Here is a 15,040-nt window from a genome sequence, read left to right as displayed (position 1 = left end):
AGACATATGGCACCTATTTCTCATGATATCTATGATTTGTGCCAGAAAAGTATTTACCATGCATCTGGATTGGCAGGGGAGAAATAAAACCGGTGTTTACTCATTAAAACAGCAGAGGGCAGAGATTGTAACGGCAGTACGTCACGCTGTGAAATGCTCTGGCTCATTAGACTATTTCGTCTAAATGAATTATTCATTCCATTTGAACCATTTGACTTTCACAGTGCACATTTGCAATGTCACCCTATCTGTTCAACACTAGGATACCAGATGCTTGGCAAAACAATAGCTAAGTGTGTGCTATTTTCTAACGAAGCCTTTAAGTCAGGTGTAATATGTCCCTGTTTGAGTCCGAGCCCAAACATAGCTTGTTCCCCAGGGGTACTGCGTGTTTGTTTCTACAACACCGCTGTTTACAGTTATACTGTTGATTTTAGAGTCAACACCAGCATTGTCACTGTAGACTATGAACAGTGTGTGTTAAGGACTCTGCAGTAGATTTAATGAAATTCAGACCATTTGAAACAGCATTTGTATAGATCCTTTTTTGGCTTATTGCCTTGTATTGTTTATTTGTTACCTATAAAGAGACAGAGATGGTATGAGCTTGAGAGAGATCGTATACACCCTCATAGATTACATTCCCAGGTTATTCAACAAAACTTCATAGCTTCATTCTGAGGAAGAAGGGAATCATGTCAAATAATGATTAGTGCTCGATCAAAGCTGTGTCTAATATAGCATGATGGCCTCCATAACAATTTAGCCTCTCGTCATTGTTGTCCCTCATGGAGAGGGTTTCTGCCGTAACTAAATTACCAACAACAACATCTAATCCAATTGGTCATGAATGTGATAGCGTTCAGGAGGTGCAGGAGCAGCACTGTGTTGAGCTATAAGCTATTGGCTTCAAGTTATCCCCCTCTCAGAGAGAGAGAGCACTGGATGATAGGATGAATGCAAGTACAGAATATATGATATGCAGCATGTCTCGTATTTCCTCCAGTACTTAACTTGCTGCAGTTTCGGCGCCACAGGCGGGTTTCCCCATTGTAAGCCATTAGTCACACAGCCACAGAGTCTAGGGTTGGACCCACAAGGGTCTGCAGGCAGGAGCTGCTGACTGATGGAGGGCTGCGTGTGTGTGTGTGGTGTGTGGTGTGTGTGTGTGTGTGTGTGTGTGTGTGTGTGTGTGTGTGTGTGTGTGTGTGTGTGTGTGTGTGTGTGTGTGTGTGTGTGTGTGTGTGTGTGTGTGTGTGTGTGTGTGTGTGTGCGCGCGTGTGTGTGTGGCGGTTGTGTGTGCCAGTGGTGCTGTCTGAGTGGAGGGCCTTGTCTGAGTGTGTGTGTGAGGAGTGTATTGATTATTCCCAGCGAAGGGTTGGGTGATTCATTTGCTGACATACAGTAGGCCGTGGTTAGTCACAGAGCAAAGAGTTGCCACCTGGTATCCCCTTGGCTGATGACGCAGCAGTTGGGCTCAGAGCCCTCTCTGTCAGGATGAGCATGATGAATGAAAGTAGGTTGATGGCCATTTGGGTGTGATTGGAACTTCCTACTGAAAAGCTGCATATTTCACTTTCCAAGTTACAGTATTTCCTTCTTAACATTTTTTGTGACATCACAAAAGAACAAAGAAAATGACATAGGTGTTCTATAGATCACCTCTGACCATTCCCCACATTCTATGTTAGTGTCAAGGCTCAGGAGATACCCAGATGCAGACAGTTTCGAAGTAACAAAAGTTTAGTACTCGAACAGGGGGGGCAGGCAAATGACAGGTCAAGGGCAGGCAGAGGTCAGTAATCCAGGGTGGCATGGCAAGGTGCGGAATGACAGGCAGGCTCAGGCTCAGGGCAGGCAGAATGGTCAAACCGGGAAAGCTAGAAATCAGGAACTAGAGACAGACAGGAGCATGGGAAAAAACGCTGGTATGCTTGACGAAACAAAACTAACTGGCAACAGAGAACACATGTATAATTACACTGGGGATAATGGGAAAGATAGGCGACACCTGGACGGGGTGGAGACGAGCACAAAGACAGGTGAAACAGATCAGGGTGTGACAGTTAGACATATTGTTCCAGTATTCACTTTTGAAAGTGTTAGAGATTCGGCAGGAAAATTATCTTGGAAACAAAGGACATTCCTTTGCTGAATATTGGATAGGGAGACCTGAATCTTCTCCCCTCGATTTATGACAGGACATGAGTTGTTAATCCCGTCTAGTTCTTTCCTTCCCCCCGCGCGTGAGAGAGGGTCTGAGTGAAGTTATTCATTGCAAACCTGATCCGACCTATTTGGATTCTTGTGGACAGTCATGACAGTCCCCCTCTGGTGGGTTCAATCTTGGAAGGACTCTGTAACTCATCCACAAGAATGACCACGGGATGTCCTGGTTTGTGAATCATCTTGACAGTCTCTCTCTGGTGGTTTAACCTGGTAAGATTTCACAAGCTGCAGACCCCAACAAGAATGGCCACAGGATGTCCTGGTTGTCGATCGTCATTCCAGACCCGTTGTCCGGTTGTCCAGGCTGGTGGATCTGGGAATTAACTTAGACAGACATTAATAATGCACAACACTTATGCAATACATCATTATATTTCTTCCCCAAATGAGCGCCGTTGTTGCCCTAAGTGATGGTTGTATGGGAACTTGTTTGTGGCGGTATCATTTCTTGTCAAAGAAAAGAATAAAAGCACAAACCAAAAAATATACTAAATATAGTTACCACACCTTAATCATCTAATTGGACTCTATTCTATACACTTCTACGGTGTTGGCAAATTACTCTATCATGCCATTTTGTCAAATGTCATATCTAGGGCGATCCTACTTAGCAGTGTGTTGTTTAGGTAACTACCCTAAATTGCTAACTACATGACAAGGCTACAGCTGTAAGGCACTAGCTTCGGACAGTCTACAGGGGGGACCTATGGAGTGGGGCGGAAGGGTAGCCTAGTGGTTAGAGCGTTGGACTAGTAACCGAAAGGTTGCATGTTTGAATCCCCGAGCTGACAAGGTACAAATCTGTCATTCTGCCCCAGAACAGGCAGTTAACCCACTGTTCCTAGGCCGTCATTGAAAATAAGAATTTGTTCTTAACTGACTTGCCTAGCAAAATAAAGGTAACACATGGACCTCTGGTGAGAAACGGTTGATTAATGTAGCTGTAGAGGTAAAGGGGCTTCAGGGTCTATTTTCTACTTTACCAAGACTGGTATTTTGCTCGAACCCTTAAGTGATCTTAGTATAAATCATCATTAAATGTTCCGTTGTGCATGTGCATTTATGCTTGCACAAACACACAAGGGTAAGAAAATCAAGTATCCTGGTAGGCTGCAACCTGGGCAGATTGAGTCTGACGTCATCAGATAATTTCCATGTCAATGACCTTGTGTCAGTAGGAATCGGTGCCGACCTCAAGCCATATGCCAAGGGGCCCTGTAGTGGTTTTACTACAAGTCAATGTGTCTTACGCCATTGTAGTGGCGATAGGTATGACTTTCATAGCCATGTTATCCACGGGGGAGCTAACCTCACAACGGAAGTACTCTACTAGCACTGAACCGGTCATATGCGGTGTGATCATGGTTCATGACTTCTAATAACTTTCCTCCTGAATGGAGGGTTATTTTTATTAGCGGCATGTGTGTTAACCATCAGAAGACTGTTTTGGAGATTCCCTTTTACATGTTGTCTGCTTGAGGGGTATCGAAATGTCTTTTTCCCAAGGGATCCTGTCAACAGATACTCCTGATGGATGACTGTGTTGCAGCCAGTGCTAGGAGAAGACAGTGTGGTCAGTGGAGAATGGCATGGTTACTTGTGACCACAATTGGTTGTTTTTCCAATCCATCAGTCTGTCCCAAGTAGCAGGTGTTCAGTTTTGAGGCTGGTATTATATTTTATTTATTTCACCTTTATTTAACCGGGTAGGCCAGTTGAAAACAAGTTCTCATTTACAACTGCGACCTGGCCAAGAAAAAGCGAAGCAGTGCGACAAAAACAACGACACAGAGTTTCACATGGGACAAAGAAACATACGGTCAATAACACAATAGAAAAATCTGTATACAGTGTGTGCAAATGAAGTAAGGAGGTAAGGCAATAAATAGGCCAATAGTGGCGAGGTAATTACAATTTAGCAGCATACAATTGCTAAACATACAATTTAGCAACATGCACAGGATGAACAAGCCATGTGATTTGGTAGAGTTGTTCCAGCATGAGCCGCATTGTGAAGAGGCGAGGTAGTCTGAGTGAAACCTCGGAAGTGTAGTGTCGCATCGTTACGTTTTTAACCAACGTTTAGCAGGGTACACGGCCCTTTTGAGATCATTGAACAATGTTTGAGAGATGAGTGATGAGTTTAGAGTGAGAACGGGGTTTATTTGATCGTTTATGTCCTCGCTAATGGTGTTAATTTCGGCTGGTTTATTCTCCGGCAATTCCACGCTTAGTCATGGTGACTTATCTTTTTCCTCTTTCTCAAATTGTGGGCGCTTTTGTACTTCTCTTTGCATAACTTCTAGAGAGCATCGGTTTACGTTTTGATTGCCATGGAACCCTTTGTTACCATTGTGTGGGTTGGGTGCAGGAACGTAGCGGCCAGGTTGATTGTATCGGTATTCGCTTCGCTGGTGACGTTCTTTATAGTTATTTTGACCGCAGTGGTTATTGGTACCGTGGTATCCTGGTGGATACCATTGTTGTGCTTCATCTCTCACCGCTCCTATCCCCGATGACGCACCCTCTCACTGGAGTGAGTGCTATTTTGGAGGGCGTCTGTCGCTTGTGGCATTGTGATCTAACTTTCTCAGCCATTCTGCATAGTTTGGGTTTGCGTCGCTGCTGAGGTCAGCGATCAATCTTTCCGTGGGTGAGGGTTCAATTATTAGCAGGGGAATGGGGGAGGCACCCCCTCTGATAGTTTGCTATCTGGGAATTAAACTTTAATTAACCTGAAAGCATCGCTGTATCTAGGTTAAGATTTACAAGTTTAAAAGGCCTCATTGGTTGGAACAAATTAATGTGGTCCTTATCCGAATGAGCAACCTGGTAAAAAGGTTTGTTTGGCAATTTAACTTCCTTGATAAATCGAATGGGACAACGATATCCAATCAGTTGAGATTGGTTGGATATTGTAATATATTGTCTCGACCCCGCCCTGTGCAACTGGGTACTGGACTTCCTGACGGGCCGCCCCCAGGTGGTGAGGGTAGGCAACAACATCTCCTCCCCGCTGATCCTCAACACTGGGGCCCCACAAGGGTGCGTTCTGAGCCCTCTCCTGTACTCCCTGTTCACCCACGACTGCGTGGCCACGCACGCCTCCAACTCAATCATCAAGTTTGCGGACGACACAACAGTGGTAGGCTTGATTACCAACAACGACGAGACGGCCTACAGGGAGGAGGTGAGGGACCTCGGAGTGTGGTGTCAGGAAAATAACCTCACACTCAACGTCAACAAAACTAAGGAGATGATTGTGGACTTCAGGAAACAGCAGAGGGAACACCCCCATCCACATCGATGGAACAGTAGTGGAGAGGGTAGCAAGTTTTAAGTTCCTCGGCATACACATCACAGACAAACTGAATTGGTCCACTCACACAGACAGCATCGTGAGGAAGGCGCAGCAGCGCCTCTTCAACCTCAGGAGGCTGAAGAAATTTGGCTTGTCACCAAAAGCACTCACAAACTTCTACAGATGCACAATCGAGAGCATCCTGGCGGGCTGTATCACCGCCTGGTATGGCAACTGCACCGCCCTCAACCGTAAGGCTCTCCAGAGGGTAGTGAGGTCTGCACAACGCATCACCGGGGGCAAACTACCTGCCCTCCAGGACACCTACACCACCCGATGCTACAGGAAGGCCATAAAGATCATCAAGGACATCAACCACCCGAGCCACTGCCTGTTCACCCCGCTGTCATCCAGAAGGCGAGGTCAGTACAGGTGCATCAAAGCTGGGACCGAGAGACTGAAAAACAGCTTCTATCTCAAGGCCATCAGACTGTTAAACAGCCACCACTAACATTGAGTGGCTACTGCCAACACACTGTCAATGACACTGACTCTACTCCAGCCACTTTAATCATGGGAATTGATGGGAAATGATGTAAATATATCACTAGCCACTTTAAACAATGCTACCTTATATAATGTTACTTACTCTACATTATTCATCTCATATGCATACGTAGATACTGTACTCTATATCATCGACTGCATCCTTATGTAATACATGTATCACTAGCCACTTTAACTATGCACTTGGTTTACATACTCATCTCATATGTATATACTGTACTCGATATCATCTACTGTATCTTGCCTATGCTGCTCTGTACCATCACTCATTCATATATCCTTATGTACATATTCTTTATCCCCTTACACTGTGTATAAGACAGTAGTTTTTTTTTGGAATTGTTAGTTAGATTACTTGTTTGTTATTACTGCATTGTCGGAACTAGAAGCACAAGCATTTCGCTACACTCGCATTAACATCTGCTAACCATGTGTATGTGACAAATAAAATTTGATTTGATTTGATTTGAGAATTCAAAATAGAAGCCACTTCCTGGTTTGATTTTCCTCCGGGAGGTAAGTTCAAACCACTTTAAATTTGCAGCTGCAGCTTGACGTTTTTCTGGTCTGCTATGTTAATTTCTTTACTCATCATTTACACATTTTTTTAGAACTGGACAGTCATGACACTGTATTTGGTAGACCTGATGTACCCATAATACTATTGCATGGAGAGAAAAAACAGATGTTGTGCTATTGAAAATCCACCTAGTGTGTAATGGAGCTGTTTAGCCCTTAGGGAGCAGGGGAGTCGGGACAGAGATAAATGTTGGGATTATTGGAGATAGTGACATGTGAAAACAACCCCTCTTTGCCAAGAGATTTGTGGAACAAAAAGTTAAATGTCAAGCTAAAGGATCATTTGATTTGATCAGTTGAGGACCGACAAAAAAAAGCTTGGCTTACGAGAAAGTGAAGAGCTGGAACCCTTCCTAGAGTAAATTATCTGAACCCAACTGACTGCTAGATTATTACTCAATTGAAATTAGCCTTCCCCAGCTGTGAGCCATTATGGTACTTAGTTAGCATGGAGTGCTAAAGGCTAGTGATTTGGGATTGTTGGAAGGTTACGTCCATTTGCTGTTGTAGCCATCGAATTTACATATTTGTATGTTGATTATTTAGTTTAGCAGCTTGTTGTAAAGGTGTTGCTTAACTTAATTATCCAACAGGGTTGTTTGGCACATGAGAGATGGAGAGCCCTGGAGTTGGGGCATTAAGTGTCATGCACACAAGTTGGTCCACCATGTTGCACTAATCTTGGCCAGCTGCCCACCTTCCCCACGCCCAGTGGTGTAAAGTAACTAGTACTACTTAAGTAGTTTTCTGAGGTATCTGTACTTTACTATTTATATTGTTTTGACAGATTTTTACTTTTGCTCCACTACATTCTTAAAGAAAATATATAATTTTTTCCTCCAAACATTTACTTGAGTCATTTTCTATTAAAGTATCTTTACTTCTACTAAAGTATGACAGCTAACTACTTTATCCACCACTGCCCACACCTCAATGAGCCTGGCCTCTCTACAGCAGCCAGCATGCTCCGCACTCGCTCTCTCTGTCATCTGCCCTGTCTATGGTGCTGAATGGGCTACAACTGGCAGAGTCGCGTTAGTACTGTCCATGGTGCTGAATGGGCTACACTGGCCGGGTCGCATTAGCACTGTCCATGGTGCTGAATGGGCTACACTGGCTGAGTCTGTTAGCACTGTCCATGGTACTGAATGGGCAACGCTGTCTGAGTGGTGCTGAATGGGCTAAACTTGCACTGTCGTGTTACTACTGTCCATGGTGCTGAATGGGCGACACTGGCTGAGTCGTGTTTGCCCTGTCTATGGTGCTGAATGGACGCGTTCCTGTCCGAATAGATCCCGTCATTGTAAGATCTGGCAGAAGTCTGCAATGTAGTCGGGCAGGAACTGGCTGATCCCTATGAGTGCTGTCCTTGGGGCTGAAAGTAACACTATTGTTGTTACAGAATCTTAGCTGTGTATCTCTTGGCTCTTTTTGAGTTGTCAGTTGTAGGGGCAGAAGGTAGCCTAGCGGATAGAGCGTTGGGCCAGTAACCGAAAGGTCACTAGCTCGAATTCCTGAGCCTCAAGGTGAAAAATCTGTCTATGTGCCCTCGAGCAAGGCACTTAAGCATAATTTGCTCCAGGGGCATTGTACTACTATAGCTGACCCAATAGTAGTACATAGCATACACCGGATAGGTGCAGTGAACATACACTGGATGAGTGTATGAAATGGTGCAGTGAAATGCACCGGATAAGTGCATTTCACTGCACCTATCCTGTGTGTGTTAGACATGTTTATTCTATGTGGTCAACAAAATTTCCCTGATAAGAGGATTAGTAGAAATTCATACAGCCCTCATGGCCCAGTGCGAGTTCCAACCATTCAATAGCTTGTTAGTGAGGCAGATTGGTGAATGCAGGGTGCTGCTCCAACACTGAGCCTCCTGCCCACATCCGAGTGTTTGTGCTACTGTGTCTGTGACTGGTGAGCAGCTGCCAAAGGCAGTGTTCCTCCTATGGGAAATCAGCTTTTTATCAGTGTGTTGCCCTGGGACAGATGTGACATGATTAAAAGCAGAGGGAGGATCTATGACAAGGCGGTGCGAGGTGTAATAATTGACAACCACACCTGTTCCTGAAAGAGGGGACTCCAGCCATGTGGGAAGGCTTACTCTTTGAATCTATTACAAGTTGTGGGATGTTCAAATCATTGAATGTTTAGAGGGTAGTGCTTACGGCCTAGTACATCACTGGGGCCAAGCTTTCTGCCATCCAGGACCTCTATACCAGGCAGTGTCAGAGGAAGGCCCTAAAAATAGTCAAATACTCTAGCCACCCTAGTCGTAGACTGTTCTCTCTGCTACTGCACAGCAAGTGGTACCAGAGTGCCAAGTCTAGGTCCAAAAGACTTCTTAACAGCCTCTACCCCCAAGCCATAACACTGAACAGCTAATCAAATGGCTACCCAGACTATTTGCATTTTTTGGGACATCATGATGCCCAAATCATGCATTGTGCAGAAATATTGTGTTGCTTTCTGCCATGTTAAACAAGATATACTGAAAATATACAAATACACATGGTTGCTGTTTTATTTCTGCTCTTTTGTAATGGACATGATACAGTATGTCTTTGTTTTTGGTAGCTGGCTTTAAAGTGCACCCTGCATGCCCTCATGTCGTCAGGGATAATGAAAACAAGATAGAATTTGAAAATCGATGTAGGTCTTTACACATGGAAGGTGGAAATAGCCACACCCTAATCCATGTGCAGCTATTCCTTCTATCACATATCAATATCACCGATCTCAGATACCTCAGTATTTTTTATTTACATGGGCATCTATTTCCTGGTTCACAGTGCACAGATGCAGTCTCTTTAGAGTGGGGGATAGAGAGGGATGAGGAGAAAAGGGAGAGAAAAAAATGACTGCTGTGATGTTCCCTGCAGTCCCATCACAGCAGCCCTGATGTCACGTGTGGTTTCAGGTTGGAGCAGGTTGTAATAGGACAGGGCCTTGGGGTGACCTGGCAGAAAGGCACTATATGGGGTGGCATCCGACCGTCGCATGGATCTTTGTCTCACAGCGAGATCTCAGCAGGGACCTTGTAACCGAGTCACGATTCATTCATTGGTCTCCATCTCCTATATTCATTGGAAAGAATAACAACATCTGTGACCCACCGTCTCATGTTCCGACATTTGAAATGGTGTTTTGTACATTGGATAAAAGTACAGACTCAGAGCTTCAAAATGGCATAGCATACACTGTAGTTGCAGGAAACATGGGGAAGTAATGCCGCTTTAAAAGTTGATGAACGTATAATCCCATTTAGGAGATAAAGGAATGCTAACATTGTGCCATTTTCACACTTACTCTACATTAATCCTTGGGAAACGTATTTGGAAAATGAATACTTTCACCAAATTGCCTAAATTGTTTCTCTGAACATTTATCTCAGAAGGTGACCCCATTAGGCAAACCATTTACAGTATTACATTGCCTATTGTTGTATACTAAAGATAACCTTTCACATTGAACAGCTACAGTGCTGTTCTTTATTGACTCATTCACACCCTCTGAAGCCTTAGACCCACCCATGTCTTAAAGAATTCACATTGGAACACGTGAATGTGGCCATGTGATAAAGCAGTGAGGTAGAGCTTTAAAAAAAACAAAGAAAAGATTTCAACAATAAAATACTTCATTAACTTAAGTGCTAAAGGTAGTAGCCTACAATTAGAAACAAACTAAAACCATATCTAGACCCTATATCATAAGATCCTTTGAATAACTTTTGGTTCAGGTCAGCCAGGTCATGTTCAGGTTGTTGTGTCTTTTCTATCATTAAACTGAAGACTTAGTTTTTATCAAAGATTCTCTGTAATTAGTTACTTGATTAAACTGAATAATCATGTAACTGTAATTAACTAGGAAGTTGGGGCACCAAGGAAAGTATTCAGTTTACAAAGTTATAATTTCCCAATATAACCTTTCAGATATTTTCATATCTGATCAATAGTCTTCTGATTAATGATTTATTTACTTTACCTCACATTAGTCTAATTCCAAACGTCATAAATTGTTGGTTATCTGCACGAACCCAGTCTTCACTATGAGTCATCAATACAACAATTGTCTTAAATCATGTATTTATTACAAACTAAGTAATTCACAGAAATGCATAAACAAACAGTAAATATGTGGTTACATGAAATGATAGAATGTGCCCTAGTGGGCTGACCCGGCATGGAGGCTTGTTTGACAAAAGGGGGGTTTTACCAAAAAGTCACGACAGAGTTAATTATAACAATTAAAATGCTAATCCTTTACACATGAACGCTCACTCATTTGGGAACAATTGCAACCAATATATATATATATATATTATATATATATATATATATTTACGCTCAGTGTGTTGTCTTGATCGCTGGTGAAAAGTATTTATTTTGTAGAATTGTCCGTCCCTCTCTCTCTGTCTTGGTTAGAGGGGATAGTTCAAAGTGACATTCGTTATAGAATGGATGTTTCGGCGGTTGTCGTTCTTCGCGTTCAATGATACCGAATTCCTAGCTGCAGACTAGTAAGTAGTATCAAAGACTAGTTCTTATTCTGTTGGTATCGATAGTTTAAGAGTTTAACCACGTGGTATGGTTAAAAGATTCTACAACCTTTGTCCTCCCATAATGGTGATAATTTCTCAAAGTTTGGTTTTATTCGGAATGGCAGAAGAGGGCTGTCCCAGGATGTCTGACCCTAACTGGGCTCAGGGGCGGTCCTCTGATTTAGTTAAAATCAAAAGGGAATTGTATTTTTCTTCATTAAACAGTCCACAATCATATTACCCAATTATACAAACAGTATCATACTCACTCATTCATCTTATACAACAATTAAATGTAAACCTCATATCTGAGGCTATTATATAAACAGCGTTATGGTAATGTGGCCACACCGTCTCTCTTGAGCTTCCCAAGTTGTAACAAACGGACCAGTTCGTAGCTGGATTCTTCACCGATCTTTTATACTTTCTCCGGAACATGAAATGTGTTCATACCTCGAGTTCTGTAAGGTGGAAGCAATTCCTTTGTGCTCCATGAAAATTTCACTCTCTATACTGTGTGACCTTGAGGCAAGGTTTTCCTTAGGAATTTACGACTTCACTCTGCCCACAGCAGTCTGGTTGTAGAAGCAGAGAGCGGGGGATGGTATTTGCTGTACTCAAAGAGGGCAACGTCATGTCAAGGTCATGTGCCTGAAAGCATATTTCTGTCCTACTCTTCGGAGCAAGACATGTTATGTCCATAGCCTTTTCATTTCAAAAGTCCTGATCTTCTTAAAAATATATGTTCGCTTTGTCCAGTCCGGGGGATGCTTTCACATCTCTGGAAGGAAGTCAACATTGCACAGCAGCTGACCTGGTTCCTTCTGAGTGGAAGCTCCTTGGCCACAACAACACAAGGCTCTAGACAATTCAAACTGTAAAAGAGGAAAGCAGAGAAAAAATAGACAAGACATTAAAACCTTGCATACCAGCAATAACATTCATTGACCCCCAAGTCCAGGCAATAAGTAAAAGTACAAAGATAAAATACCCGAAGTGTTGCTTGTTCACCATTCGTCATCTCCTTGTACTGGTGACGGAGAGCAGGTTTATGCTGAAAGGCAAATTCCAGAAAAATATGATAAAACATGAATTAATTCATGTCCTATAGTTGTTATTGCTTGGTGACTGCTACAGCTGTACTAAAATGCCCTGCACACACTTAACCTTATTCCATCCCAACAATATCAATGCAGACACAAGATAACTAGCTAGATTTAGCAATCATTTCTCTTCGTAATTACCAGCCGGCTAGATAAAAAAATAAAAAAATCTATATTCCAATAGCTAACTAGCTTTTTAGTCATCATATCATCATTGGATGTGTCCCTATAACCTAACATGAGGGTTTGATTAGCTTGCTAATCGATTAGCATTCGCACCACAGTGGCTATTTTCGGTAGCTAGCTAGTTAAATATGACAAACATGAAAAATATTATCGTCATGCATGCCTTAGCACATCAGCAATCAACATTAACAGCAGAATGCACCTGGATTCGTCCCGCAACAAGCCATCTGTAAACAATGGCACGTTGCGGGACTAAGCAAGCAAGCTTTGACCTGCGACCTGTACGCTCTCTTTGGCTGTCCCTCGCTTCATACTCGTCGCCAAACACACTGGCTCCAGGTCATCTACAAGTCTTTGCTAGGTAAAGCCCTGCCTTATCTCAGCTCACTGGTCACCATAGCAGCACCCACCCGTAGCACGCACTCCAGCAGGTATATCTCACTGGTCACCCCCAAAGCCAATTCCTCCTTTGGCCGCCTTTCCTTCCAGTTCTCTCCTGCCAATGACTGGAACGAACTGCAAAAATCACTGAAGCTGGAGACACATATCTCCCTCACTAGCTTTAAGCACCAGCTGTCAGAGCAGCTCACATATCCCATCTGTAAATAGCCCATCCAACTACCTCATCCCCATACTGTATTTATTTATTTATTTATTTGTCTTGCTCCTTTGCACCCCAATATCTCTACTTGCGCATTCATCTTCTGCATATCTACCATTCCAGTGTTTAATTGCTATATTGTAATTACTTCGCCACCATGGCCTATTTATTGCCTTACCTCCCTTATCTTACCTCATTTGCACACAATGGATTTACACCTTTTCTACTGTATTATTGACTGTATTGTCGTGTCTTTGGCTATGCCGGATTATGTGACATGCTATTCTATAAAATAATTTGTCCGTAATTAATATCACCTGCTAATCATGTAAATGTAATTAACTAGAGTCGGGCGTGGGTTGTCCTGGTTGTGATGACTGTGACCGTGGGTTGTCCTGGTTGTGGACCATCGTTGTGGTCCCCATCTGGTGGTCGACCCGGGTAGGTTTTCTGCGAATGAAGTCCGCTCCATGGCTGGACAGCAGATGTCCAGTTGGTGATCGGTGTCTGGTGTGGCGACCCAGGTAGGGTGTCTGCAAATGAAGAAGTCCGCTCCATGGCTGGGCAGCGGATGTCCAGATTGGGATCGCCGTTCCGGACCCGTTGTCCAGACTGGAAGATCTGGGCAGTAACTTAGGCAGATGTTAAGTACGCACACACACTCATGAAATATATCATTACATTTCCTCCCAAATGAGCAGCGTTGTGGCACTAACTGATGGTTGTATGGGGAAGTTGTTTATCACTTTCTATGTGCCAAAGAAAATGAAACAAAATTAATGAAAGCATAAACAAAACAAAATATAGTTACACCACCTTAATCATCTAATTGGACTGTATTCTATCTACGTCCATGGTCTTGGCAAAATGACCCTATCATGGCATTGTCTAATGTCATATCTAGGGCTTTCCTAATTTGTGGGGTGTTGCTTAGGATACTATCCTAAGTTGATAACTATATGATAAGTCTACAGCTGTACGGCACTAGTTTTGGGCAGTCTACAGGGATGATTTATGGACTTCTGAGAAGAAAACTGGTGAGTGCTATAGCTGCCCAAAATAAATGTTCAACTTTACTAAGGCTGGTATTTTGCTCGGGCCCTTAAGTGATCCTAGCATAAATCCTAATTGGGATGTTCCGTTGTGCATGTGCGTTTATGCTTACGCAAGCACACATGTCAAGGGAAGGAAACCAAGTATCCTGGCAGATTACAACTTGTTCAGATTGAGTCTGACATAGTCAGGTTATTTTCAGGTCAATGTCTGGAGGTCAGTCAGAATTGGTGTCGAGGAAGTCTGTAGTAGTTTTACTACCAGTCACTGTCTTCCACTATTGTAGTGGAGGTAGGATTGAAGAAGTATACTTCATAGCCATGTTATCCAACGTCATGACAGTATGTTTGTTTATTCCATGTGTAACTCTGTGTTGTTGTATGTGTCAAACTGCTTTGCTTTATCTTGGCCAGGTCGCAGTTGTAAATGAGATCTTGTTCTCAACTAGCCTACCTGGTTAAATAAAGGTTTTTTTTAATTTTTTTTTTAAAATAACCACAGACAGAAGGGGTAACCCAGACATGTCACAGGGGCTATAAAGCTGAAGCATCCGTTTAGAGCATTTTCTCACCACCAAATATGGTAGTGAGAGAAAGTCCAGTCGTGGGTAGTGGGACAGGATGGAACTACAGTAGGTGAATTTGGGCTGACATTCTGCTAATTTTGTCATCAAGGAAACATCTGATCTCAAAACATTTCTCTGTTCCCAAAACTAAAGACTGTTATGAACACAGTGCGCTTTTTATAAACTTTACTTTGCCACAGTTTTTAAATTGCGTAGTTTAGAAGGAGTGCAAGGTCAAACTAAGTTTGTCCACTTCACAGAGGAGGCATTCCCAAATGGAAATATGCAAATAAATGCCATAAAGACG

The 15,040-nt window shown here is 43.0% G+C and overlaps 1 protein-coding gene across 1 annotated transcript in view; it reads left to right on the top strand.

The window, feature by feature from the left end:
• LOC112228965 (neurexin-2) overlaps nt 1-15,040 on the top strand; it is a 222,495-nt gene that overhangs the window by 180,042 nt on the left and 27,413 nt on the right.

This window comes from Oncorhynchus tshawytscha, linkage group LG30 (genome assembly GCF_018296145.1).
Source record: "Oncorhynchus tshawytscha isolate Ot180627B linkage group LG30, Otsh_v2.0, whole genome shotgun sequence".
Lineage (NCBI taxonomy): Eukaryota > Metazoa > Chordata > Actinopteri > Salmoniformes > Salmonidae > Oncorhynchus > Oncorhynchus tshawytscha.
The sequence above is the reverse complement of the archived record's forward strand: the minus strand, read 5'-3'. Positions and strand labels throughout refer to the sequence as shown.